This window comes from Mustela nigripes, chromosome 1, assembly GCF_022355385.1.
Source record: "Mustela nigripes isolate SB6536 chromosome 1, MUSNIG.SB6536, whole genome shotgun sequence".
Lineage (NCBI taxonomy): Eukaryota > Metazoa > Chordata > Mammalia > Carnivora > Mustelidae > Mustela > Mustela nigripes.
The window spans coordinates 221,768,190-221,795,720 of record NC_081557.1 but is presented as its reverse complement, the minus strand read 5'-3'; the positions used below and the strand labels follow the sequence as shown (position 1 = coordinate 221,795,720).

The window sequence follows — 27,531 nt, the reverse complement described above, 5'->3', positions numbered from 1 at the left end:
GAGGAATGGTGGAGAGAAGAGCCTTGAATGGGAGGGCTCAGCTCTTGAGGAGTGTGGAAAGGATAAGAAAGTTGTAAGGCATGGATTTGCTGAAATGGAGCTGTGTAAGGATAGTTGGGACTCTTGCTCCCAAATTTTTATCCCAACAGGAAGATTCCATGTTATCAGGCACAAGTCTTGGTCAGCAGAAAGGACTGGGATAAAAAGAGAGAGGAGTATTTTCAGTAGTCTGTCTGGGAAACTCATCACATGGACTTACTATTCAAGCTGGTTGTACTGTTGATGTCTACCGCTGTTTTATTATTTATTTTGGATTTTTAAAATAGCTGTTCCTCTTATCCTGTTGGCGCATGTCTTGTTCTTGTAGAGAAAAATGTTGGTGATATTAAAAGGAAATTTGTATTTGCACTTTCGTTAGTCTTTCACATCCTCTTCCTGTCAACTTTATTAGTGTGAAATGCCATTAATCATTACAGTGTCATAAAACACATTTTACAATAATGTCATTTCCCCCCAAGGTTTATTCCTACCATTCTAAGAGATATTTGTGTTGGAAATAGCTTTCATTTTGAGCCTTTCATCTTGAACTCCATAGTTATTCCTGGGACTATTGGCCCTTAGTTGATAATTGGTTTTGGATGCCTGTTACAGACTTTGTAATCTCCCGAGGGAGCTCTGCAAAGGGATGGGTTAGGCCAATAAAAAGACCCTTAGTTTCTGAACAAAAATCACTATATGGTCTTTTCCTGGGACCATGTGTTCAAAGCCTGGGAGGTTGGGAAACCCAGGTACAGTCATCGTAAGGCGGAAAGGAGTTCATTGCCCCTGGGACACTGTGAAGAGTGGTGAGCTCCTGAAGGATCTGAAGGGTGAAAACCAGGGCTGTTGATAAGTGGAATGGGTTCACAGAGTTCAGGTTTGGGTGCAGCAATGAGGTTAGCCAGAGGACTGGAATGGATTGAGAAAGAATTAAGAGTTCCTAGGTTGTTAAAAAGTATTTCACTTGGAGGCCACCCAGAAAAGGTGGGGTATGTGTATGTGGTGAACAGTCACAAATATGAAAAAGGTTGCAGCAGAATCCACTGGTCGTCATTCTCTTTCGCCATTCACTCAGCTCCTCAGTCTTCCTTTCCAACTCCACATTCAGAAAGGCCAGGGATATGGAATTTCCTAAGTGCTTAAAGAATCCTAATTGGTATAAAATGGTCATTCCCTTTTTGAAGTGGTAGCATTTTGTTTTTACTGCTGTCTTTTACCTTCTGACATTTGTTTCATTCCATCCAGTGAAAATGCACAGGAAGGGGTCAATTGATGTCTTTCCTTTAGAGACTTGTGTGTGCGTATGTGTGTGTGTGTGTGTGTTTGGTGTTGAGCATTTTACTGCTCTGGAATGGGAGATATTGGTTCTTTTTCGGGACACTAGTGTTGAATCATTTCTTTAATAAGCATTATGCTTTGTTTGAATTTTTTACTTAGTACTCTTGAAAGATGGGAAAAGTAATAGTTATATTAATAGGTGAAATAAGCGGCTAGTCTTTCTGTAGCACTTAGGGAGATATGGGCTTCAAATAACCAAAGGATCAACCTCAAATGACTTAAAACTTAAAGAGGTTGGTTATCTTATAAAGCAAGATCAGTATTGCAGGCTCAAAGATGAATCCCAGTGATCCTACTTCTTGGCATTCATGCCTTTGTATAATCCTCTCCCCTCAGCGTGGGCTTGATTTTGTGACTTATTATAAATCATTGGTTCTCAACTGGGAGTGATTATTATCCAGAGGACACTTGACAATATCTAGTGACTTCTTTTTTTGTTACAACTGGGAGTGGTGGTGGTAATATTGGCAGTAATAGGCAGGGATGCTGCTTAACATTCTATAATACACAGAACAGCCCTCACGGCAAAGAATAATCCAACCCCAAATGTCAATGGTGTCAAGGCTGAGAACCTCTGCATTAAACAAATAGAATATAATAGGGAGTGATAAGATGTCATTTCTAATATTAGGTTATGAAAAGGACTATGGCTTCCATGTCGGGTATTCTCCATCACTCTCTCTTGATCACCTATTCGAGAGGAAGCCAGCTTCCATGTTGTTAGGCAGCTGGGTAGAATGGTCCTGTGAGTAAGCTTGGAAGATGATCTTCTGACACTTGCCAACTGCCACAAGAGTGACTTTGGAAGAGAATCCTTCACTGGTTTAGCGATGAGATGACTACAGCCCTGAACAGCGCCTAGACTGTAGCCTTCTGGAAGTCACCAAGCTGTGCCATTCACCAACACCATTCTCAGATTCTGATCCACTGGTATTGTGAGATAATGTTATGTTAAACCACTAAATTTAGGGGGTAATATGTTACACAGTAATAAGTAACGGGTACACAGGAAGTCTGGAGGCAAGGTGGTTCTGGGATTGGATCAGAGATTCAATGTCATCATTCAGACCCAGTTTCTCTCTGTGCCTGTACTCAGCCATCTTCTGTGTATTGGTTGCTCTTCAAGCTTTTCCTTTAGGATCATAAGATGGTACTCTAGGAGTCACACACTCAAATCCAAAGACAAAAAAGAAAAGTTACTTCTAGAGCATCTCTTTTCATTAGGGATGAAAGTTTTTCTCAGGAGCTACTTGTAGGACTTTCCCCTGTGATCTCTGTGGTTATGATTAAAATGTAGACTGATATCCTAATTGTGTGGAAGGCTTGGAGAATAAATATTTGGCATCTGCAGTCTCTGTGATGGGAAATGGTCTCTATCAGCAAAAAAAAGAAGAGCAAGTCTGCAGAAGAGACTATCCTATATCTTTCCCTCTGGGAGTAAAAGCCTGTAGCTTTGGGTCACTTTCCTGTGGTGGCAATAGCCATATTTCCAGTCCAGCACTCCATTTAGGTCTCTGGGCACTGACTACTTGGGCAATTATATGTCCCATTCATCCCTTCCCTTTTTGTAGTTGATCTCTTCCCACTGAGATATGCTTGCATGCAGGGAATCAGTAAGAAGTAAGAGAAGGCAGGGATTGGCTCAGGTATTTTACTCTTGGCACTATCTGAATCTCAGGGGACTGCTGCTGTAATAGGAAGCATTGTTTCCTTTCAAAGTTTGGGCAGACTTATTGAAGAGGGATGGACTGTGGTTTAATAGTTTTGCTTTTCCTTAAGCTTTAGTATAACCCCTGCTGCTTCTGACTATGACCATAGCCTTCTAGAGGAGAAATTATGGGGAGAAACAAAATCACATATTTTATCCTCATGACTGCATTGGAAGTGGTAAGGAACTGGAGAATACATATGAGGGGGAAAAGTTTGTAAACACGATGGCCTGCCAGGGAAAGGTTGAGCATCAGTTCTGGTTTAGAAACAGACTTATGGCCATATCTGAATTCCAAGAGCAGGTTGTGTACTATAGAGAAGCAGAGGCTATGCAGGTAACATAAGATTTAAAGATAAGCATATTCAAATCTCAACTCTACCCCTTGTGTGATCTTGGGCACATTACTTAACCTTTCTGAGGCTGATGTCGTTATCGGTAGTAGAAGAAAGCTCCCAAAATTGTATATACCGTATTTTTTGTTTCCTTCCTTGGCTTGTTTATCAGTGCCCTCATTCCTCATCTCTCCTTGAGGACATCCAGTGCTCATGGTATCTTACCATGTGGAAAAAAGGACCCAAGAACACTGGCTCCTCTGGGGGCAAGAATTGAATTTCTTACCCATCCTAGGCATATTTGCATTTCGAAAGAGGAGGACTGGATGGATACAGGCTAAATGTGGAAGCTCACATCACAAAGACCAAAGCACCAGTGGGTAAACATATTTGGGGAAGCTGTGTCTCTCTATGGCATCTTAAATCACCCTATTTAGACAACAGCCTCTCCTTCCCCGCCCAAGATGGATATTATAAATGCAAAGTTCCCAGGAGAATGAAAAGGGTGCACACAACTCTGGATTATGCCCAGTCCACCTCAGTGGATGATTTGTGTTTTTTTCTTTTCTTCCTAAGAGTGTAAACTATTCCATCACATCCTGCTTCGGGGCAGGAACAGACTGGGTGAGTTTGTTCATTTTTTGTAAAGGGTCAGAGGAGATGGAGCAGAGCTGTCAGTCTGTTTGTAACATGCTGGGGAACTCCCCTCCCTCTGCTGGCCCTCTGGGTCACCAGGAAGCACACCTTCCTCCATTCTTGCCATGGCTTTGTGCTGCCCTTGTGGGGTCTCTCCCCTTTCAAAGTGTCCATCTTCAGTTGGTTTCACAAGGCTAAGAAGACTATGGGACCAGAAACTCACAGCTAAAAACTGGTGCCGGGAGGAAATTAATGGGATGATTAAGAACTTGGGCTTTGAAATTAGTCTGCCTGGTTCAATTCCCCACACTTCATTCAGAAGTCACCATCTTAAGCATGTCATTTAATAAACTTCCCAAAGCCTCAGTTCCCCTTATCTATAAACTGGGTTGATATGGTAATAATATCCAGGGCTTACCTGAGCATGTTTGCTATGCCAAGGCCTGTTCTAACACTTTATAAGCATTGTCTTATTTAATCCTTACAGCAATCTTTTAAAAAAAAATAGTTTATTTATTTTTGGGGGGGAGGGGCAGAGGGAAAGGGACAGAGAAAATCTCAGGCAGATTCCCAGCTTAGCCTGGACTCTGATGTGGGGCTTGATCTCATAACCCTGAGATCATGACCTGAGCTGAAGTCAGTAGTTGGATGCCTAATGGACTGAGCCACCAGTTACCCTTCCTTACAGCAATCTTAAAAGCTAAGCATCATTATCCCCATTCTTTGTGTACAGAACTGAGTGGAGTGAGTTAAATGACTTGCTCAAAATTGCACAGCTAGTCAGTTGAAGAACTGTGTAGTATGGGTCTGGAGCTCCTGCTGTTAATCACCCCATTGCCTTGATTTCATAGGAAACCTTTGAGGACTCATTGAGGTGATGTAGGCAAAGTGGTACAATGGCTCTGGCTTTTGTTTTCTGTTTGTTGGGTTACTTTGCAGAGAAAAATCTGATCTGCGTTTTAAAGTGTGGATGAGATTAAAGAATTATCTATTACTGATCCTTTGAAGTAGCCAGAAAAAACAACAACAACAACAACTTAAGGGCTTTTCCTTCTCTTGTTCCCTTTTTCAAGTTCAAATACTACCAGCTAAAAGGAAACTTAAATGTTTTAAATATGGGAAGGTTAGCAGGTAGGTTTTATGACTCCCATTTTGAACACAAGAAAGAGGAAGTAATGATGGATCTCAGGGCCAGTTAGTGGTGCAGTGAGGAGTGCCATCCAGGTGACCTCTGGCTGGGCCCCAGCAGGAGGCTGACTTGGATCTGGTGGGAAAATAACAAACAGGGAACTGCTGTGGTTGAGGACAGTCATGTCTGATGTTAGATCATAATAGTTTTGGATCTGATACCTGTGCCATGCCTTTGTCACTACACAATGAGCATCACAAAAAGGTGGCTTGTCATAGAGTCAGTCATATGTCTTGGCTTTAAAACTGTTGCAAAGGAGAAGTGAAAGCGAACAACCAAGTTAGTTCGTAAGGACCATGGGAAGGAGCAGCCGTATTATTGAAGCTGACCTTCTGCTTAAACCTGTGGTCATTTCATCAATCACCCGCCAGTTGGGTCTCCTGAAGGTCAGCCAAAGGATTCCGTTAATCGCCTGCTCATTCTCAGGTTCTTGCTTCAGGAGTAATAAATTTTTAAAACTTTAAAAAATGAAAAGTTGGGTGACAGGTGTGTATGGAAGAAAAATAATCAGATGGAAGAACAGTCATTTAGGAGCAAGCAGTCAGAGCAAGTGCTGGAAAAAGGTAAAAGTTTTTCCCAGCTGAGGAGGAGTTCATTGCCAGACTCACACAGCTGGATGAAAGAGAGGTCCTCTGTCTAGCCAGGGTGTGTCACTAATGCCACTGGGTTGTGTCTTACATGCTATGAAGTGTTTCCAGGATGGAAGAAGCAATGTCCAGAGCCTGATATTGGGATGCTCCTTACTGAATTAACCATATGGGTGAGGTCCTTGCCATTGGCAAGCTCTGATGGACAAGGCTCACTTGAAATCAAAGATCCTGATCCCCTTCTCACTTGTCATCTGAAACATCAGCTTTTCTTTTCTTGTACAACTTACCAGGTAAGACACAACATACAGACCCATAAATAGAAAAATCTGCTTTATTGTACGTTTTTTTGTGTGTGCAAAAGAGATGCTGTTACTGCAGAGATGTGGAAAATGCAGCTACTGAAGGGAAGGACTGAGCAGGGAGCTCCTTGCTTACATGGTTGAAAGTACTCCAGTGGTTTCAAGACCATGGACCTCCATGTTGGGAAGACCTGAGCTGAGTCCTCACTCTGTGCAATTAGCTGTGTGACTTTAGGCAGGTTACTTAACCAGTCTGAGTCTCAGTTTCCTACTTAGTAGATAAGGGTAGTCTTAGGGTAGAGACCCTTTGTTCATTCAAGATAGATAAGGGTAGAGACTCTTCTTTCATTCAAAAAAACATTTATTGTAGCAATAAGCATCCTGCAAAAGCATAGATTCTGGAAGCAGAATACATGTGCTTGAATCCTGGTTTCATCACTTGACTTGGACAAGTTACTTAAAGCCTCTGAGACTTAGTTTCTGCATCTATAAAAAAAATGAGGCTAATAAGATGCTTTTATTGGAGTAGCCACCTATGAGGTTGTTGGGAGGATTTGATGGGTTTTTATATATTCCACCCTTAGAACAGTGCCTGGTGTCTAGTTAGTGCTATGTCAGCATTGGTCATTGTATGGTGGGGACAATGGCAAAGCAAAAGAAAAACAAAAACAAACAAACAAACAAACAAAACCCAATAGAAGTAAGATCTTTGCCCTGCATGGAACTCCTGGTGGACTGAGAGAAGACAAGACCCAAAGTGCTGTGGTATAGACCCTGACATTTAAGTATTCAGTAGATGGTACCTGTGTGCATCATTATTACTACCTGATTTACTTGGCTTGAGTCATCAGCTGAATCAGAAAGGCAGAGATGAGCAGTAAGTCACATCTCCCCATACATCATGTCTAAGCTTACTTCTAGTTCCTCATCTTGCATATGGGATAGATGTATCCTTTGAGGTAGGCAGGGAAATGGAGATGGCTACTGGACAACCCACTTATAATGTGTGTTTTCATGCATGATGAGAAATGGTGGGCTTCTCCATCTCTTGTGGGTTGATTCTGTTGTGTATTACCTGTGCTGGAGAGAACACAGATATGCCAGAATATCTTGAATGATTAACTCCATAATCCTTCAGCACAGAGTTGCTGTTGAGAAACATGTCCTGGGAGGCCAAAGGACCAGAAGGAATAAAAAGGCCCCGCCAGTGATGTCTTCATATATAGGCAATAGACACATGTCCGCAAAGTGGAGGACCAAGTGCAATGAAACCTGTTTTCTCATCAATACACTGCATGATTGGAGATTAAATCCATTGAAAAAATAAACTCCCAAATCTCTAATTTCCATAGAAATATATGTTATAAGAAATTATAAAGCTGTGTATTGTCTTCCTAGCCAACATTTTCTGTTCATTAATTGAGGGACAAATAATAGGAAAGAGTTTTCTGTTTTTTTGTCCTTCCCCCTTCATTTCTTTTATATTCCCTCCTTCCTTCACTCCTCTTTTTCTCCCTTCCTCCCTCCCTCCTTTGTACCCCCCTCCCCAAGGGAGAAGAATGTACAGGAGACAAGAGAATAGGGGCACCTGGGTAACTCAGTCCTCTAAACATCCAACTCTAGATTTTAGCTCAGGTCACGATCTCAGGTTCCTGAGATCGAGCCCTACCCGTGCTCAGCAAGGAGTCTGCTTGAGCTTCTCTTTCTCCCTCTACTCCTTCCACCTCTAAAATAAAGAAAAAAAAAAAGACACAAGAGAACAGAGACACACCTAAGCTGCCAGGATGCAGCTCTGAAGCAGGTCACAGCATATTTCTGAGAACAAAAACTGTGATCTCCTGCCCTTTCTGCTTCCTGGGAAGCTGGTTTCTTTATTTGGCATTTGTTTAGCATTTATTTACAAAGTTTAGGCAGCAGCTGTGACTTCAGCAGGTACACAGAGAGAAAAGCTAGCAGGTTGCCAAATTCCACGAGGACAAATCAAATGTACTGCCACGTTCTGTGAGTTCTTGGTATTATGTGAAATTAAACTTTGGACTGTCAAGTTGCTGAGTGAGAAGGGATGTTTCTACTGATCTCTGTAAGCCGGTGGTCAGCATTAAAGATGAGATATGTGTCTGGCTGGGATGCATCGGGGCAGTCCTGCTTGAAAGGGGGCGGGATGTGTCGGGCATTGTTGCAGGGGAAGAGCGGACGGGCTAGATATTGGCTTTCTGGCTGAATTGGGCTGGGTCTCTCTAATAATAGCTCTCAGAGGGAAAGGCCAATTTGCTCTCCTGCTGTTTTCTAGAATGCTTAAATTCCTTTTTCTCAGTGGCCCAGTTATGTACCTTAAGCATATGGGAACTCCAGCAACTATCTGCCCCAAATCACACATCCTGAGCACATTTCTAACAATGTGCCATTTTGATGGGGAGCAGAGAGAAGGGGAAGTAGAGATTACCCCATGGCAGCTGAGAGCGAGAGCAGCCAGCCACCCTTGCAGAGGGACTGCAGAGGAAGTTTCAGTGCCTCGGGGTGCTGCGTGTGTCAGTGGAGCTTTGCCACCATCTGTGGCAGGAGTGGGGAGTGAGGACACCATGTGTGAATCAAGGCGGGAGAGTCTGCCTGGTTCTGGCTGGTGAATTCTTTGTTTGTTTGATTTTACTTTTTCTGATTTGGAGAGCTAGACACAACGATAACAAATGCTTGGCCCAGCTATATAGGATAAAGATTTTTTTCTCACCCCCCCCATGACTTTCTCTGCCACCTTGAACACCTCTATGTCCTCTTTCTCACCTCCAAATTCCCCCTCCTCCCCCACCCCATGAACCCAGAATGGGGTTACAAGGACCTACTCAGTAGGCTCATGCTCTGTCTTCCTTAAGGTGCCTGTGAAAATCACTAAACCTTGCTTTGCTCTTTGTCCAACATTTGGTCAACTCAAGGCTTCTGGTTCCTCTGTATCACATATTTATAGGAAGAAAAGCAAAACCAACAAACTTGGCTCAAGTCAAGATGAAGCCCAGTTTATTGTTCCAGCATGTGGGAAGGGAACAGAATGTGGTTTTTGCCACATGGTCAGATCACAGAAGTGGAGGGTTGGAAGGCCAAGGGGATCAGATGGGAAAAGCCAAGGCAAATTTTGCCGGCCAATTGAAGTGAGAATGCTAACACCAACATTTTTCTTGGTTCTGTAAGCTTTTCTTTTTGTTCTAGGAGCAAATCGTACCTATTCATCATTTTTGCTGTGGGAAAACGTATCTGGCATCAGGTGCTTAAGCTCAGGGACTGACTTTCTGATCCCCAGGAGTGGCCTGGGTTGAGGGTGTCTGGTCACCAGGAGTGGCCTAGGGAAGGTGAGGCTTTCTGTTCTGGAAGCAGAGGCTTGAAGGTGTGCTTTGACTGCTACACACAGACCGTTTTCTGGTGAGGAAAGAAAGTAAAAAAAAAAAAAAAAAAAGGTTAATAGGACTTTGTCCCTTTCCTGATAAAGCCCACAGTGTGGGGACTTGTTATTTTGTTAAATCAAAATTGCACCAAGTGTAGAAAATCAGAGACCAGCCCTCAGCCAGGAGCTGAGAGAGCCCAGGGGAGGAGTTGGCTGGAGGCTGGAGGTCTCTGAAGGCTTCAGAAAGGACAGACACACTTCTTCAAGATTTGTAAATGGCACAGGGGACTAGCCGTTGCACAGTATAGAGATTTTTGCAAACAAACAAACAAACAAACAAACAAACAAACTTATGATTTTCCTACCACCTGCTTTTTTCTTGCATGTCACCTTAAGTGTTGGTTCTGTAACTTTCAAAGTTAGAAGTTGAGCCTGGACAATTGCCAGCACCCACGACAAAGCCTGACACATATTTGGTGATTGGTTGAATGAAGAATAGGATCTCATGGGATGTCATTTGGACTTGTGGGGAGCAAGGATGGATTTTTGTGGGTAGGAGTGGCTAATTCCTTTGTTTTTCTTTTTGTATTAATGAAGAGAGGGGCTGCGTGTAACAGCTATCATTTTGAACTTGTAATGCATGCTTGCTACATTATTGTTTGTCCAACTTGATCTTATAGCTCCCGTGCAAGGGAGTGTATTATCCTTATTTTAGGGAGGACGAACCTGAGGCTCAGAGAGAAGCCACTTGTTGGTGACACATGACGAGTGACTGACACGGGGAGTGTTTGCTCTCCTGGCTCTCTCACCTCCCCACCCCCAACCTGTGCTCTGTTCTCATCCACCTGTCATCTCATGTTAATGTTCATAACTGATTGGAAAGTCAGTCTTTAAACAAGGGAATAAATGAAATGAGGGAATTTTATTTCCCATCAGATTTCATCTCTCTTAGAGAGATTTACGTCCCTGGGTTGTATTTCATGGAACCTTTTTACGAGGAGCTAGATTTATAGGTAATAATCAATCGAGTGCTGAGCTGGGTTTCTGTTGCATATGTATACCCTTCAGAAAGAACAGGTAAAATGGTTCAGCAGAGGGAGGGTCTTCCTACTTCCCAGGTATCCTAACTGAGCTGACCTTAGTCAAGTGGGGTGGGAGGTAGAATCCACACTAGGGGGGATGCTGAAGAAATAATGGGGGTCCAGCTCCATATCTGGAGGAGGCTGACCCTCAGAGGAGGACCTGTCTGTTAGGAGAGAGCACATTCTTTCACCAAAGTCTTCATGTGTACTTTTGAAATGGATACCATGAAGGAACGCCCACTTGGATTGAGTACGTCCTGGAACACATTAGGATCTAAATGTGAATTTCTTTTGGTGTCAGACTGTACTCGGCAGAAACTAGATGAAGCCAGGATGCCTGACCCTTGAGACCCATGCATTTCTCAGAGGTGACATTTGATCAGATAACCCATGTGTGTTTATTTATATGTGCAGGATGGAGTCTCTTCCTATGTCTTTGATACTTTCCTTTTATGGGTCACTTTCCTGCCCTTTTGGGGAAGCTTTTGCTTAATTTCTGTAGGGCTTTCATATCCAACCAGTTCATCAGTTGGTAAGAGAACTTAAGCTATTTCTTTTCTTAGGTGTATTTGCGTTTAATTTCAGTACCCTTGGAGACCAGGAAACCTTTAAAAGGCAAAAGAATGAATCACTAATTATGAGATTCCTGGATACTGAGAGTGCAGTGTTATAATAATTTCTGGGGCAAAAGACTCTTCACTGATGCCTTTCAAATATGATCACAGAGGCCACTGTTTCCTAAACTTTGAAGTGAATCAGAATAACCTGGGGACCTTGTTAAAAATACAGGAGGTCTATGGGGTGCCTGTGTAGCTCAGTTAAGTGTCTGCCTTCAGCTCAGGTCATGATCCCATGGTCCTGGGATCGAGCCCCATGTGGGGCTCCCTGCTCAGTAGGGAGTCTGCTTCTCCCTCTCCCTCTGCCTCTGCCCCTCCTCTTCTCATTCATTCATTCTCTCTCTCTCTCTTTCTCAAATAAATAAATAAAATCTTAAAAAAAAAAAAAAAAACAGGTGGTCTAGAATAGGGCTCATAATCCTGACATGCTGGTTCAGAATAGGACTGAAGGACCTCAATAGTTGAGACTCTGCAATGTACACAGCTGTTTATTCTGCCTTTTTGGTGAGGACTGGAAGTCCCCACTGTGAGGGGGTACACGCATGTGTTTGTGTGGGTGTGTGGCTGGGTGCCTACATACTTCCTGGTCCTGGAACCTGTGGGACTTTGAGTTCTAAACATGGCTTCTATCTTAAGAAAAGATAAGCAGTAGGCATTATTCATACTTCCTGGAGAAATTCAGGTGCTGCTGCCCTTTCTCTGAGTCTTGAGAACTCTCCTGTATATGTACTGTCAAGACTTACTAGCCTTCATCAAGTCATCTCCTGGTTCCTGGATGGCCAGGAATGTCCAGGGGTAGTACGCAATTATGGCCCGGCAGTGTTTTTATTCTCCTTTCCTTCCTCCCTCCCTCCCTCTCTCTTCTTTCCTAGATTGATTGATTGATGATTGATCTTAGAGCAGGGGTGAGGGGCAGAGGGAGAGAGAGAATCTCAAGCAGACTCTCTGCTGAGCTCAGAGCCCGATGTGAAGCTCGGTCCCAAGACCCCAAGGTCATCACCTGAGCTGAAATCAAGATTTGGACACCAAACTGACTGAGCCATTCAGGCCACCCTATATTTATGCTTTTTGTAGCTTTGCTTCTTCAAATGTCAAAGGATCTTTATTCACTCGTTTCCTTCTATCCTTCCTTTTTTCTTTCTTTTCCTTCCTCCCTTCATCCTTCCCTCTCTCCTTTCCTCCCTCTCTCCCTCCCTCCGTTCCTTTGCTCCCTCCAACTATTTCAAGATAAGGACATCAGCATGAGATTTAGTATTCTGAGAAGCATTTCCATAGTTCTTTCCATTAGTCTGTGTGTATTATATACATGCGCATCACTTGTATATTTGTATTGACAGTGCCTGCTTATAAATGCTGTCATAAACTCAGTTCTTCCATCCAGGATGGGAACGGAGTTGTTAAAGACAGTTGATGAGGTGGCATCTGTTGGCCAACAGTTTTATGCTGCAGTAGCTCTGAGCAGATAACATTAATAGGAATCACATTTTAAAGTTGTAAATTTGATGTAAAATACTAAATTTGACAATAATTGCATTATAAAGCAAAAATTCTATTTATTAAAGAGCTCCCGTCTCTCCTTCGTGTGAGGGACTCTGAAATTCTTGCTCGTACCTGCCCCTAGCAATTATCATGCCTTCTCTAAAATTCTGTTTTATTTTTCCATTTTCATAACAACTACATTATGATGTGACATATTTTTTTCCAGATATTTTGCTTGAATAAATAAATAGGATATTAAATTCAACTGGGGTATTAGATTATAAATTAGTTCTGTAATAGGCGTCATAATGTTATTTAGATTTTCAGTTTACACAGACCTTGTAGCAACTCCCCAGAGCTATGCTACAGAATTAGAAGTAGATAGAAGTTGATGTAAGAAAATTGGTTTTTGTAATATGCTGATGCCAGTGGAGTTGTGTTGTGTGGAAAGGTATTTAAATGGAGAGTTCCTCCTTACTCCTTGTACAGACAAAAGATTGATAATGATTTCAGTGACTGATTTGTTGGTGCTGATCTTGACCACACACGAAACTAAAATATTTCTTTTCAAAATTAAAGCATATTTACACATGAAGGCTAAAAGTCCATTAGTAGAACTCGTATCACCCATCTCAGGGACAGACGCTTCTTTCATCTTATGGGCATAATAATGACATAATTTCACAACTGTTTCTTGGTGACCAATTAGTACTTTCAGTTATATTTCACATCACGGAAGACACCCCACCCAGGAGCACGGTATGATTATCAAAATCACTAGCAAGCAGGATATAACCTTACTGAGGTACCATCCATTGCATGCGAATGAAAAGCATGTACATTTAATTAAAAAAAAAAATGTGGATTCATCAGGTGAGTGCCAATAGCGAGTTAGAAGGAAAGCAACTGGTTAACCAGAGGGGTTTGTCTCTGTCAATGACTGTTGTCGTAACTCTAAACCCAGGGTTGGTCAGTATGGCAGGGGCGAAACTGATCCAGCCTGCTGCCTGTGTCTGTATAGTTCACGAGGTGAGAATGGATTTTGCGTGTTTAAATGGTTGACTAAAAATCAAAAGAAGAATAATGCTTCATGACACATGAACGTTATATGAAATTCAATTTCCATGTAGATAAATAAAATTTTATCAGAACGCAGCCATACTCATTTGTCTACATCCTGCCTCTGGCTTCTTTTGCAGCAGAGTTGAGTAGTTGAGACCAAATGGCCTGCAAAGCCTAAAATACTCACTCTCTGGCCCTTTCCAGGAAAAGCATGCTGACCCCTGTCTTCATCCCAAACCAGGGTACGCTGCTAGGCTGTCATCATCTCAGATAGGCCTCTATTTGGGGGGATGGGGTTGGGGAGAGGAGTAGAAAATGGCCATCTTCTGCTGGGAACTCCAATCTGTAGTGAACAGTGGTGGTTTACTTAAAAGGGAGAAAATGAGTTAACCAATGAGAAGGAATTAACTCGGCCCTAGTTAAAAAAATGCCAAATGTAAAATCAATCCAACTTATTTCTGTGGCATGACTAAAAATATCCTATTGGGATGAGCTCACTTCCAAGTTTTATGGAACTTTTATCTGAATCCCAGAAGGCTGGTGCCTTATGGGATTTACAAAAGTGCCCTGACAAGACAAAGTCTACTTTAGAGCATTGTCAACCAGGGCCCTAGTGAATGGCACTTCTCGACAGCCTGGACCTGGGTGTTTCTGTCCCTCAGCAGCCCTGACATTTTGGAAAACTCTTGTTGTCCCTCAGACCTCAAGGGAGAAACTGAAGACCAGTTTCTTCCTCTATAAGATGAAGTGGCTGGTCTCGGTGACCGCTAAAGCCCCGTTTGATTCTGAGATGACTGGGTGGCTTCTCTGACGGTGGGAACAATCATGATCCTGGGAAGGCCCCAGTCCCAGGAAAGAAGCCTCTTCTCCCTGGCATCTTTGTAACTTTCTCTTGCCTCCAAAATGCTGCATTTCATTAAGGGTTCACAAGTCTTGACATGTTTGTAAAGAAAGACACGGCAAGAATTCATATGCCTTGCCTTATAACAAACATGTTGTGAATAACCTATATTTGGAATACAATTTGTCATAGGGATGCAGGCAGGGTTTTAAATTTGAGCAGCTTCTGAGATGCATGTTATATTCTTCTCAAGCAGATCCCCGAGCTCATCCACTTTACACCTTAAAGGGAGTCTTTATTGGAGAAGCTGCTCTCCATTTCTGAAGAATGGGAACATTTGCATTAAACAATGCAAGAGATGCCATTGTAATTTCATGAGAATTACCCTTTCCAAGGAATGTTAGATTAAGAACCAAGTAAAATCCCTTGAAAGTGGCTGGAAGATAAATTAGAGCTGAGCTGCAGTTAGGTAGAACTAAATTTTATTCCTTCCCTTTAAAATGGTTTTTAATTGATTTGGCATACTTTTTAAGTTAATAATGAATACTGTACCTGGGCCTGCATGATCACTCCTGTGAATTAGATCTATTGCACTTGAAACAGTTTTCCCATACAGAGGACAGTGATTTTAATGAAGAGTCTTTGCTTATTGCACCGATGGAAATGTGGTACATGGTGGTTTCAGACAGTTCTCTAATTAGCAGTCCAGTCTGTCCCCCTGAATGTTTTAGCTGAAACAGTATGGAAATGTGGACAGGAAAGGTGCTTTATCATAATGCTGGGAGTTCTTCCGCACTTTGCAGGAGACCGTGTAATGCATGGAGATCTTGGAGTGGGGAGAATCCTGCAGAGATGTTGCAAGGCCCAGAGGTCTTTGAAAAGGGTGGAAATAGGTAACTCTGATTGAAAAAATGTTTTTTTTTTTTTTTTTTTTTGTGAGAATAAAAACATGACGAGGGGGGCAAGAGACGGGGAAGAAGGGCATTAAACTCCCAAATTAGGGGCTGGTGATCAGATTTCAGGTATGCTAAGGAGTCATGCATGTGGAATGGGAAATCTCATGGCTGTCACACATGCACTTGTTTGGGAGTGGAGCTTCTCAGTGTCTCTCTGGTGGGTTTTGTCATTAATGGAGCATGGGGTCTATGCTGGAGCCATGTTTAGGGGCCATGGTAAAAGTCAACATGGAGATAGGGCCCAGGAAAGGATGAACCAAAGTCAGACCTTTATATAATTATAAAGAACAGGGTCTTCCCAGTGACTCATAACACTGAGTGAATGAAAGAGTGAAGATAAATGCAGAAAACATGGAAGGAAAGAAGAAAGGACAATGACGAAATTCTCAAAATGAGAATTTTCAAGAAATGTTAGAAGCTAACATTTGTGGGGTGCCTGGCTGGCTCAGTGGGTTAAAACTTCTGCCTTTGGCTCAGGTCATGATCCCAGCATCCTGGGATTGAGCCCTGCATTGGGCTTTCTGCTCTGCGGGGAGCCTTCTTCCCTTCCTCTCTTTCTGCCTACTTGGGATCTCTGTCTGTCAAATAAATAAAATCTTAAAAAAAAAAAAAAAAGAAGCTCACTTTTGGTGTATTTCTATTTTACTTTTATTTATTTATTTTTTAAAGATTTATTTATTTATTTTAGAGAGAGAGAGCATTCACAAGCAGGGGGAGGGGCGGAAGGAGAGGGAGAGAATCTAAAGCAGACTCTGACTCCCCACTGAGCACTGTGTCTGAACTGGGGCTCGATCTCACCAACCTGAGATCGTGACCTGAGCTGAAGTCAAGAGTTGGCCACTTAACTGACTGAGCCACCAAAGCACCCCTTATTTATTTATTTTTAGAGAGAGAGGAAGAACATGCCAGTGGAGGGAGGGGCAGAGGGAGAGAGAGAATCTTTAATCTTCTTCCCGCTGAGCTGGAAGCCTGACCTGTGCCTTGATCTCTGGACCCCAAGATCTTGACCTGCATGGAAATCAAGAGTTGGCTGCTCAACCCCCTGAGCCACCCAGGTGCTCCATCACATTTTTACTTTAAATAGGACATTTGGTCACTATTATTAAGACCAGGATCTGAACAGTGTGAGAGAATTATTGACTTGGTTATTAATGTTAATGATAGTAACAACTAGTAGTATGCACTGAAGACTCAGTGTTCCAGGTGCTAGGCTGAGTGCTAGAGACAGAACAATCTAGTTTAGCAGCCTGTTACCACTTTCTGAGTATTCCTATGTTTCCCATTGTTTGTATGTATGTATGTATGTGCTTATTTTTATTCTTTAAGCTTATTTATTTATTTTTAAGTAATCTCTATACACAAAGTGGGGCTTAAATTCACAACCCCAGGATCAAGAATTGCATGCTGTTCTGACGGAGTCAGCCAGACACCCATTTCCCATTTTAAAGATGAGAAAACTGGGACACTGAGAAATTACCATTTGGCAAGTTCATAGGACTAGAAAGAAACAGAATTAGGATTTAAGTCCTGGAAGGATGACACCAAACCTCATGATAATACGATCTGGAGAGGGAACAGAGACCACCATTTAAAGGTGGAGAAAGAATCACACATTTCTTGAACTCAAGCCATAGAAGTCCGATTTAGGCCTGAATTGAAGAGCTGCTTGTTCCCGTAGTGCCCTTAGAGCCGTGGTCTGCTGCGTGCCGTCTTGCTACCCAACAGTAATTAAAATTATCATACAGTATAATGATTTCTAATACATTTCAGAACAAATCACCATCTTATATCTGACATGTTGTTAATGTTTACTACCATAATTACTAATTTGAAATATAAGGCAGCAATTTTTATTAGTGTTTGGTTATGTGTAATTATGTCAAATACAAGACTGCAATTTAGGTTGAACTGTATTAGCAGTGATCATACAAAATGATTATACTGTGTATTTGACACACTGGATTTTTATGTTTCTATAGATTTGTTTTTCTTCCAAACCATAAAGAATTATTTAAAGACCATCCAAAGGTTATTTATAATGCTTTTATATTTAAAGAGTTTTAGAGTGTGGGAATACTCACACTGAAAATGGAATATACTAGATCATTATTTAACAGAGAGAAATGGAAACCACCATATGTCTAATGTACCAGACCCTTTACTGGGCATGTTTCATGTCTAATTTCCAGTCCTCACAAATAAGTATACTATTTTCCTGACCAAAACTGGAGACCAGAGAATTTAAGAGATATTATCTACCTAGTTCATTGTGGAACTGAAGTTCAAGTTCATGGTCGTCCTGGGAATTTTTATACTGGGTAGTTACAGAAGAGATCCTTTTATGGTAGATTATTGTCAGAATGTACTTTCCTATAAAAGTAGTAGCGTTCCGTATTTAATGAGGTGACATATGTGCTGGTCCTTCCTTATATATTAGCTTGTTAAATAAGTTCTATTGGGTCCATTTTAGAGCTGGGAAAACTGAAAATGGGAATTTAAAATTTTTATCTGAGGTTACACAAGTTAACACAAGGAGAACTAGGACCTTCTTTTTCCTAACATTTTTCTCAGAAGAGATTGTTATAGCTTCCTCTGTGGTTTCTGCAGAGTATCTAAAGTTGCTTTTCATTACAACAGAACTGGAGTTCTTCTTGTCATGATGATGATGATGGTGGTGATGATGGTGATGATGGTGGTGGTGGCGGCGTGTGATGATGAAGGCCATAAACTGACCATAACCCAAGACTACGGGCAAGCTATTCATATTTCTGATACTCACTTAATTTTTGTGATATGGATGAGTCTCTTCACAGATAACGAAATGGAGGTGTAGGAGAGGTTCTCAATCCATAACGATGGAGCAGGACTTGAATATAGAACTTGACTAATTCCAGAGTTCCTTTTTTCACATGTTAGCTTTCCAAAGAGATAATAATCAAGTTACTTCTTGGGATGAATGACTTTCATTCTTATCATTTCCTAAGAAGACCCATTTGCCACCTCTGAATTTATTTTTTGCTGTGTTTCCCTGAACACTCTCCATTTTATTAACATACTTCAAAAATTTGATGATTCAGCAACCAACCAACCAACCAAACCAACCAACAAACAACAAATACAAAAGCCAAATCCAGAAAGATCACTTTCTGGTCCTAGTGCATAATCAAATTACTATTATTATTATTTTTAAAAGATTTTGTTTATTTATTTGACAGAGATCACAAGTAGGCGGAGAAGCAGGCTGAGAGAGAGGGAGGAAGCAGGCTCCTTGCTGAGCAAAGAGTCCGATGCGGGGCTTGATCCCAGGACTCTGAGATCATGACCTTAGCCAAGGGCAGAGGCTTTAACCCACTGAGCCACCCAGGTGCCCCAGCATAATCAAATTATTTAAAGGCAGTAAATGTTTTAGATTTTAAAAAGCAATAATATTAGATAGAGAGGAAAATGGCACAGTTACAGATCTCAGTTCAATCATTAATATGATTTGGTGATTTTTCACTCAATTGTTCATTCACACATACTTTTTTCTTTTTAATATAGTAAGCTCCATGAGGACAGGGACTAAATCGGTTTTGTTCACCATGCCTGATACTTAATATAATACTTAAAATATTGTAGGATCCACGAACATGGACAAATTAAAGAATCAATCCACGCAATATAAATTTTAGTTGTATTTTGTTTTGTGTTTTGTTGGTTAGTATTCATATACATTTTTAATCATAATCCTTTTAAATCCTGCTTTAAGTTAAATTTCCAAAGTAATTGACTATTAGTGGACAAATGTGCATCCTAACCAAGAGTGAGATTTTTGTCTTTATCTCCAACTGCACTTTGCTCTTCGGATTGACTCAAAGCTGAAGTGATATATAACTTACAAAACCAAAGACTGTTCTCTCTGGGGTTTTATTTGGTATTCTTAGAAAAACTTTAAGCAAATCTCTCCCTGTATCCATATTTGGTCACTTATCAGTGAAGTTTGTACCCAACAGAAGGGCATCTACTATGAGTTTTCTCTGCTGGGGTCAGAGTATTGTTGCTTCATCCCTGCAAGCCTTATTAGCCATCACTGGGGCAGTGACTCTTACTTGCAAGGCTGCGTTAAGAACTGGACAAGGCAGAGTTTGAACATGCGTCATAAATGATTGAGTGGACTGGATCCTGATGAAATGCATAGCAGTGACCTTCGCAGATACAGGGTTCTATCTGACCCATAGGGCACCAAATCAGATCACACTGAAAATTAACCCACCCTTACAACCAAAATGGATAAAAGAAAGTAGTTTGCCTATGATTGTTTTACTGGACCTTGTAGTAAGAGATTCATCTTGCTTGTTTAAAAAAATGCACATGTCAAGACCCAGAACCTTACATTTCAATAAATTGAAATCACATTTTGTTGTCTTTTTGTTTCAAGTGCTTCTAAAATCACAGAGATATAGGAATAAGTTCATTATGAAAGGTTCATCATGAAAAAGAGATTTATAAATCCTTTAACCCAATTCCAAAATTGATCCCCTAAGAAAAGTTAAATATCACTGTTGTTTGTAGATTGCTGGATCACCACAAAGATAATTCTTTTATAAATACAGATGGTGTCCTTATGGAAATTACATGATAGTAAGTGGATGCCAATAGGAAAAAAAAATGACACATTGATTAGCTAATAAAATGGTGTTCAGTGGAATTATGCTTCCATGTCTAATTTATGGCTTATTTGAACTTGTGATGCCCTGTTTTCATTTAGGCTTTTAATAAGTGTTCCTTTAAAAACTTTTAAAATGTAAAATAATATGAATTTGATTGTCTTGAGCATAAAATGCTAATCATCGATTAGTAGTAAATCATGGCTATAAAGCTTCCACCTCCTCACCCCTTCTCACCCCAAGCCATTCTTATGAATCAATTGCTAGTGGGCTGAAAACACAGCACTGGACTGACAGTTATAAAAAATGAGCCAATGAATATGTTATTGGCAACTTATTGATATAAAAATCAATATTCAGGATTTTGGCAGGCAAAGTGGAGGGGATAGGGAAAGGCACTTATATTTACTGAGTGCCTTATGTGTCAGATCATAGAAACAATCTCATCCTTGGGCCCCTCCTGGCACTTGATCTGAGCTGTATTGTACTGAAATAATCCCCCCACCCCCTTTTCTAGCTCAGTTAAAAAAGAGTGCAGAGGAATTTCATCATGGTATCATGACAAGGAGAGCATCTGAATATTAGCATTACATTTTCCACTCTCAGTACTCTGTTTGTTGGTGGGTGCAACGTTGAGAAATGTTGCCCAACCTCTTGGAAATGGCACGTGAATAATCCCGGTAATCAGTGTAATGTATTCTGTTATGGGAGTAATCAAGTCATTCAGCTTTGAAGTGAGATCCAATTTTACAACAGTGGCTGATGAATGCAGTTTCAGGTATTTGGAAGAGGCTGATGGACCTGGGCTCCTTAGGTCTTCTGGCTGAACAGGGGAAAAGTCCCTGAAGAAACTGAAACGGACCATTCTAAAAATACCCAGGTTTCAGGACATATTTCTCTTAGCAGGCGTAGTATGCAATTGAAGATGTTAAAGATAAGCATATCTGTGTGTTTTTGAATGAAGCGTGGCTGAGGTCTGAGTTGGTTGGAAGTGAGGGCCCAGTGATGGTGGCCCACTCTGTCCATGAGAGGATGAGCCATTCCCTTCTTTTACAATGTTTTTCCCCAGATCTTGTAGGGTGGGAGTACTCCTTATTCTTCAAGCCTTTGCTTTAATACTCCTTCTTCAGAGATGCCTTCCCTGAGCACATTTTGCCTTCTTCCAGCACAAACCCGCTCTTTCCCTCTTTCCTTTTTGCTTTTATTCCCGGCTCTTCTAACCAATAGAAATTCTTGTTTACTTGCTGGCTTCCCCTCCTGTGGGAGAATGTAAGTTCCTTGAGAGCAGGGACTTGGTTACTGCTCATCGCAGTATCTGCAAGACCCCAGACATTGGAGACATTGATGAAAGACTGATGGAAAGAACGAATGCTTGATTCTAAACCAGAAGCCCCAAGATTCCTTGGTTCAGAGGGTCCCCCTCCATTTATGTCACTTGCATTACTACATGATTCAACAGCACGGCTCATTCTCCCAGCTACAGTGACACAAAGCAGCTCCTCTGTGCCACATCCAAGGGTGAAAGCCACCTAGTGGGTTCTGTCCCAGGTGGGAGGCTGCTGCTAATTGGGCAGCTCTGATTTGTTCCCACCCAGATTCCCAGCCAGGTCTCAAGCTGGGAGCAGCCATGCAAAATGCTGTGAATGTCCCTGCTAGCTAAGCTTCCTATTACTTAAGACATCCATTTCAAAAATAACTCCGGCATCTATGGTTATGTTCTGTACTTGGTTCACAAGGCTTTAGCAGTCCAAATCCCATTAATGCCAGAGCCCTTGCACAAAGCCTTTTGTATTGACTTGGGTCAACTTAATCTCTGGGTTTGTGTTCCCCTCCCCCCACCTTAGGCTTCTCAACAATTCTCTTGCGTACCCCCTCTCTTACCTTCTTTCTCTCTCTCTCTTTTTTTTCCTTCTATCCTTCCTTACCTCCCTCTCCCCCTCTTCCTCCCTCCCTCCCTTCCTTTCTTCTCTCTTTCCTCTCTCCCTTCTCTCTTCCTTCCTTCCCTGCAGCATTCTCTCTCTATCTTTTGCCTCAGAGGATGTGGGTGAAGCACATGGATTCTCTCTTTCTGCTGTCGAACTTTAATCTCAGCCCTACTGTCCTCTGTCTACAGCTTCCCCTTCGGATCTATCTAGGGTTCTAATGTTAAGTAAGATCTTCATGAAAACCCCATATATAAAAACCTTCATGTACAAGTAGGTAATTTTTGCACTAATCATGGTGTGTCAACACATCCCCATAGAATTTCTTTTCTTTTCTTTTTTTTTTCCCACCATTGATTTTCTGTTTATGAAAGTAATGCATGCTCACTGTGAAGCATTTGGATGATATAGAAAACCCAGGGTGACTTTAAGCAGCAGGTTTCCCCAGTGTAGCCAGAAGATGATTTGGCTTTCAAGAGAATAATTAACAAAACTCGTTTTAAGAGCCCATTTATTGCAGAAAATAGGGGATTTGCCTGTCCAGGGGAATGAGAAGTGTTCAGATGTTGCCGACACTTCCTTCCTATGCACTGTGGCCCCAGAATAATGACTTCTTTTATAGAAGAGGAGAAGTTGCTGTGGTCCAGTGGATAGGAAACAGTGCTACCAGGCTTTCTCAATTTGCAGAAAATATGCCCAAGTCTGCATTTTCAAAGCAAGCCAGCAGACCACATCAAAACCAAAGACAGTATATATTCCTTATCTTTGGATTTATTTGTTCTTATAGCAAAGCCACATTTCCCAAAGTCTGTTCCATTGAACAACTGTCACATGTGATTTTCGATGTCAAAGGGTTCCACAGTCACATAGGCTGGGAAATACTCATCTTGTTGTTGTTGTTTCCTGGAGAGAAGTGAGGTACATTAGCATGTTACAGAATAGGAGAGTCTGAAGTAAAGAGACCTGTGCTAGTTCATTTTATTTGTTCTTTCTAGAACTTATATGATTGAGGACTTTTTTTTTTTTTTTTAAAGTAATGTCTGCTTATATTCCCTAGAACCCTTTGGCCACAAAAAAACAAAAACAAAAAACCACAACAAAATACAGAGAAAACAAATAAGCAAAAGCAGTTATTGAATACTTACTCTGGGCACACAGTCTGTTCGGAGCTGTTGCATTTCTGGTGTCCTTTTTCCTTCTGGATGAGCCGAGTGAAGCAATTACTCAGCTGTCAGATTAGTGCCAGGCACTGTGCTGGGCACTTTCTTTGCTTTACTGCCTTTGAACCCTACAGCAGCCTGTAATCCTCATTTTGTAAAGGTAAAGAGGTGATGCAACTTCCCTCCAGCCCCTCAGCGAGGTGAATGCTGGAGCTAAGTCAGGTCCAAGGTTGCCCACCCCATGCTGAGGCTCTCAATGCTTTGAGCACTCCTGTCCTTCTACAAGTCAGACATGGACCGCACTGTGCCCTGCCCAGTTGGAGGCCCCTAATGGCATTCATTGGGGACCTTTTAAAAGATATTGCTGTTGGCTGTGTGGCATCACACGTGGACACCACTTGGTGAGGACTGCATACCCTTCACAGGCAAATAGCTGGAAATTGAGTGTGTGGTGTATATATATTGATGTCCCCATCCATCTCTCTCTGTCCATCAATATGCCAGTTTGCCCAGAATCCATCCCAGGGCCTGCAACATAGCAGGCGCTTGGTGACAAATGTTCATTGACATGACATGGGGAAACAAATGCTACATGAAGTGTGGGTTCATGTCCTTAAACTCCCTGGCCTCCTGTGCTTTATTTTTCTCCATAGCATTTATCACGACTGGACATCTCTATTTACTTGCTTATTTGCTTACAGGGTGTTTCATCACCTTTGGGCATAAACTCCTTGGGGGGAAGTTCTTTAGGTCATTTATTCACCACCATGAACCTAGAGTAGGTGCTCAGTAAATATTTGGTGAAAGAACAAATGGTCAAATACAAGTTTTTACCATCGCTCCTACTTTCCCCAAACTCCTCAGATTGCTTTCTTTATTCATCTGCTTCTCTCTCAGGAGTAGTTAAAATCTACTTAGGCTGTAAATAAAGGAAGTCTACATTCTTAGCTATTCTAGTGCAGCAAATATTGAAGGACTCCGGGTTGACGGGTGTGGAGCTGTTTACAAGGCAGAAGGAGCTACAAAGTCTAGCGTCCAGGAAAGTACAGAGTCACAGGGACAGTATGAAAAGTCTCCACTCTGAGCCCATCACTGTCACAGCACAAATGTCTTTAGTAACATAGTAGCACAGGACCTGCCAGGAATGCAGAGCACCACCGAAAGGCATTCTGCCAAAATGTTTTCCTACCTACCAAAGGGTAGAGATTGCAGCATGCTTAGCCCTGATTGGATTACCAAAGCCCAGAAGCACTTTAATCTCCACTGCTGCCCCTTGGGGTTGGGTCGGGGGGAGCCAGGGGTATGGGAGGTGATGAATGAGAGATGGGTGTGTTGTAGAAGCTCTTGGCGACTCGTGTCTTCCAGCTTTGGGGCTGGCACTGAGAATCTAAAACTCCTTGCCACAGAGATAAAGTAAGGGATTCTCAAGTACGTTGATAACTCCCCTTTAATTTGGATTCTGTTGTATACAATCTTTGTCAAAACAGGCTTTTAGCACAAATGGGTATATGTTGAGGGTGGGGAGGTGAAGGGAAAAAAAAAGCTGGATTGTTAAGAAAAAAGGGACACTTTAATAGCCCAAAACAGCAAAGTAGAAGGAGAAAGGAGCAGAACAGAATATGAATAGACTGGGATAGCCAGAAAGATAGTCTTTTCAAAATGAACTGTGTTGTCCAATTAAATACACATAACTAAGGTTAAAATACTTGAAACAAGCCTTACCTTGGAACAAATATATTTTCTTAAGCCTCACAGAATGAAGCAAATCATAATAGGCTGTGATTAATTATATCTTAAGTTATGAAAAATGGGAATAAACCAAGTTTTCTGCCGGGATGGGGTCCAGTGTCTACATGTAAGGGAAGGCATCCTGTGATTAGACCTCTGTCCTGCGAGAGACCACATGACCCACGAGGAGGGCTGGCAGGGGATCTGGGAGGGGAAGATAAGGAGGCATGTGTGGATCTGGGGAGGTCAAGGGTCTGAAGGTGGAGTCATCTGCGTTTGGGGGCAAGGGAGAAGGATAGCCAGGGCCAGCATGAAGGCATGTGGTCTGAGGGGAAGGAAAGATAGATGTGCTTGCTCAGCATTTGCAGTTTAGATGCATTTAGTTGACCAGAGATGAAGGCAGGAACATGGAACTCAGCAAGAGTAACAGTGGAAACATTTTCTGTTACACAGACTTTCTCCAAAGGGCTGGGGGGAAGAAGGGGGAGGGTGCTGATTTCTGGAGTGATATTTATAAAAACAGGTCAGGAACACTGACAAGGAGGCAAGCATAGAGCTCGTCGGGATAAGAATGTTGGTGTCTTTCTATGTACAAGGGATGTATGAACCCGTATACACACAAGGAAGTGGCAAAAGTTATTGGGGAAGTGTCAAGGTGGAAATTCAGAGCTATTATTTTTGTGGCCTCTAGCTACAGGAGCTAACAGGTGAAGTTAGTCTAGAGACCCCAAATGGGGAAAAATGACATTTTAACATTTTTGTCAGGTAGGCAATTTAAAAATAAACTTGAATTCAATATATACCATTAATGCTAGGGGTTGTGTTATAATGATGCAAAAATGCCTTCTTTTCGATAGCAGTTAAGGAAAAAATATGTTGTAGGGTGCTAAGAACCATATATAGAAGAGGCATAGGTGACTGTGCCAGCAGCCTCACAAAGCTCCTGAACACATACTATGAGTCTGCCCTCCAGAATTAACACCGTAACCTATGTCAGGGACTCACTATTATCCTAATATCTGCTTTTGGATTCTGTCCAGTCCCATTAGCAGTTCCCATGTTGATTGCTCTGTTACTCGTGAATGTTAATTGCTTCTAAATCTCTTTGGATGTTCAGATGCTTGGAGAAAAAAATTCTGACTGGCGAAGGTGCGAGTTTTATTAATGTGCAAGTAAACAAGAAATCTGTTTAGAGACCCCGAGTGTCTGTGACTCAAGATGTCATAAACAGCTGATGTGGCATCTTTCTTTGCATGTCTGTCATATGTTGGTGGTGTGATAGTGTGTATGGGGGGTGGAAACAGGTTTTCAGTGATATCCGTGGTGTTTGTCCTAAATCAGCATGCTTGTAGATATAGTTAGATAATAAAATCCTTCCCTCCGGGATTCCTGCTTACTTAGTATGAAATGACCATGCTACCTTTGAGATAAGCTTACACATAGAAAATGCTATTAAATCAGAAGATGTAAAAACATGAATCTAATTTGGCCCATCACCTATGTGTTGATCTCCATTGTTTCTGTACCAGAGGGAACCTTGGAAATGAGTTTCCCAAGCTTCCTTATTTTACCACTGGGAAAGAAAGGCCCAGGGGGATGAAGAGATCAGGCTCATGGAGCAGCTCACAGGAGCACTGGCCAGAGAACAAGGTTACCTGACCCCTGGCCCAGTGCCTGAGCAATCAAGAGAGGGGAAAATGATAAAAACTGGTGTTTATTATATTTTTAAGAAATATTTCACTGATTGTGGAATTCTGTTTTATTTTTTCCTTTGGGTGCAAAAAAAAAAAAAACTATTATGAACTGATACTGAAATTCATTTATTAGTCATTATTTTAGTATCCCAGTGAAGGAAGATACAAGAGATGAGCACAGCACAGCACAGTTCAGCCTTGTGAGTCATTCATTCGAGCAATATTTATGGCGTGCCTTGACCCTGGGATTTAGTAGTGAACCTAGAAGTCCCTGCTGTTACGGAGTGTATGTCCTGGTTGAGGGGTAGGATGGGGCGTAGAAAAACAAATAAAGAGATGAACCATTTGCTGTTAGGTGGAGGTGAGCCTCATTAAGAAAGAGAAAGTGGTAAGGGGACAGAGTAGGATGAGTCGCAGCTATGTTAGGTGTTTTGGGGAGACTTACTGAGGAGGTATATGAGCAGAGATCATGCAGGTGTCTGCAGCAATATGGTCCCAGGCAAAGAGGATAATTGCAAGGGCAGAGGTCCTGAGGTGTGAATGTGCTTGGATACTCAAGGATGAGGCAAGAGGTCAGTGTGGCTGTAGAAGATTGTGATACATCATGGTCCTCAAATCATGGGCTTTGGGAAGACTCTGGGTCAGATATTTGAAGAAGATACATCTTTTAGCATTTCTGTAGTCCCAAATAGTATGGCTCATAAACAGAACCCAGACTCATCTTTTTTGAGAATATTCCCCGAAGGAGCCATCCTTCTGGATTGGTGGCTATGACTCACCAAGAGTGTCCAGAAACTGTCAGATCTTTCTGGAGAGTTTTAGAACAGAGTGATTGTCACT

At 41.8% G+C, this 27,531-nt stretch overlaps 1 protein-coding gene across 1 annotated transcript in view; it reads left to right on the top strand.

The window, feature by feature from the left end:
• PPARGC1A (PPARG coactivator 1 alpha) overlaps window positions 1-27,531 on the top strand; it is a 662,229-nt gene that overhangs the window by 177,621 nt on the left and 457,077 nt on the right. The window lies entirely within an intron of this gene.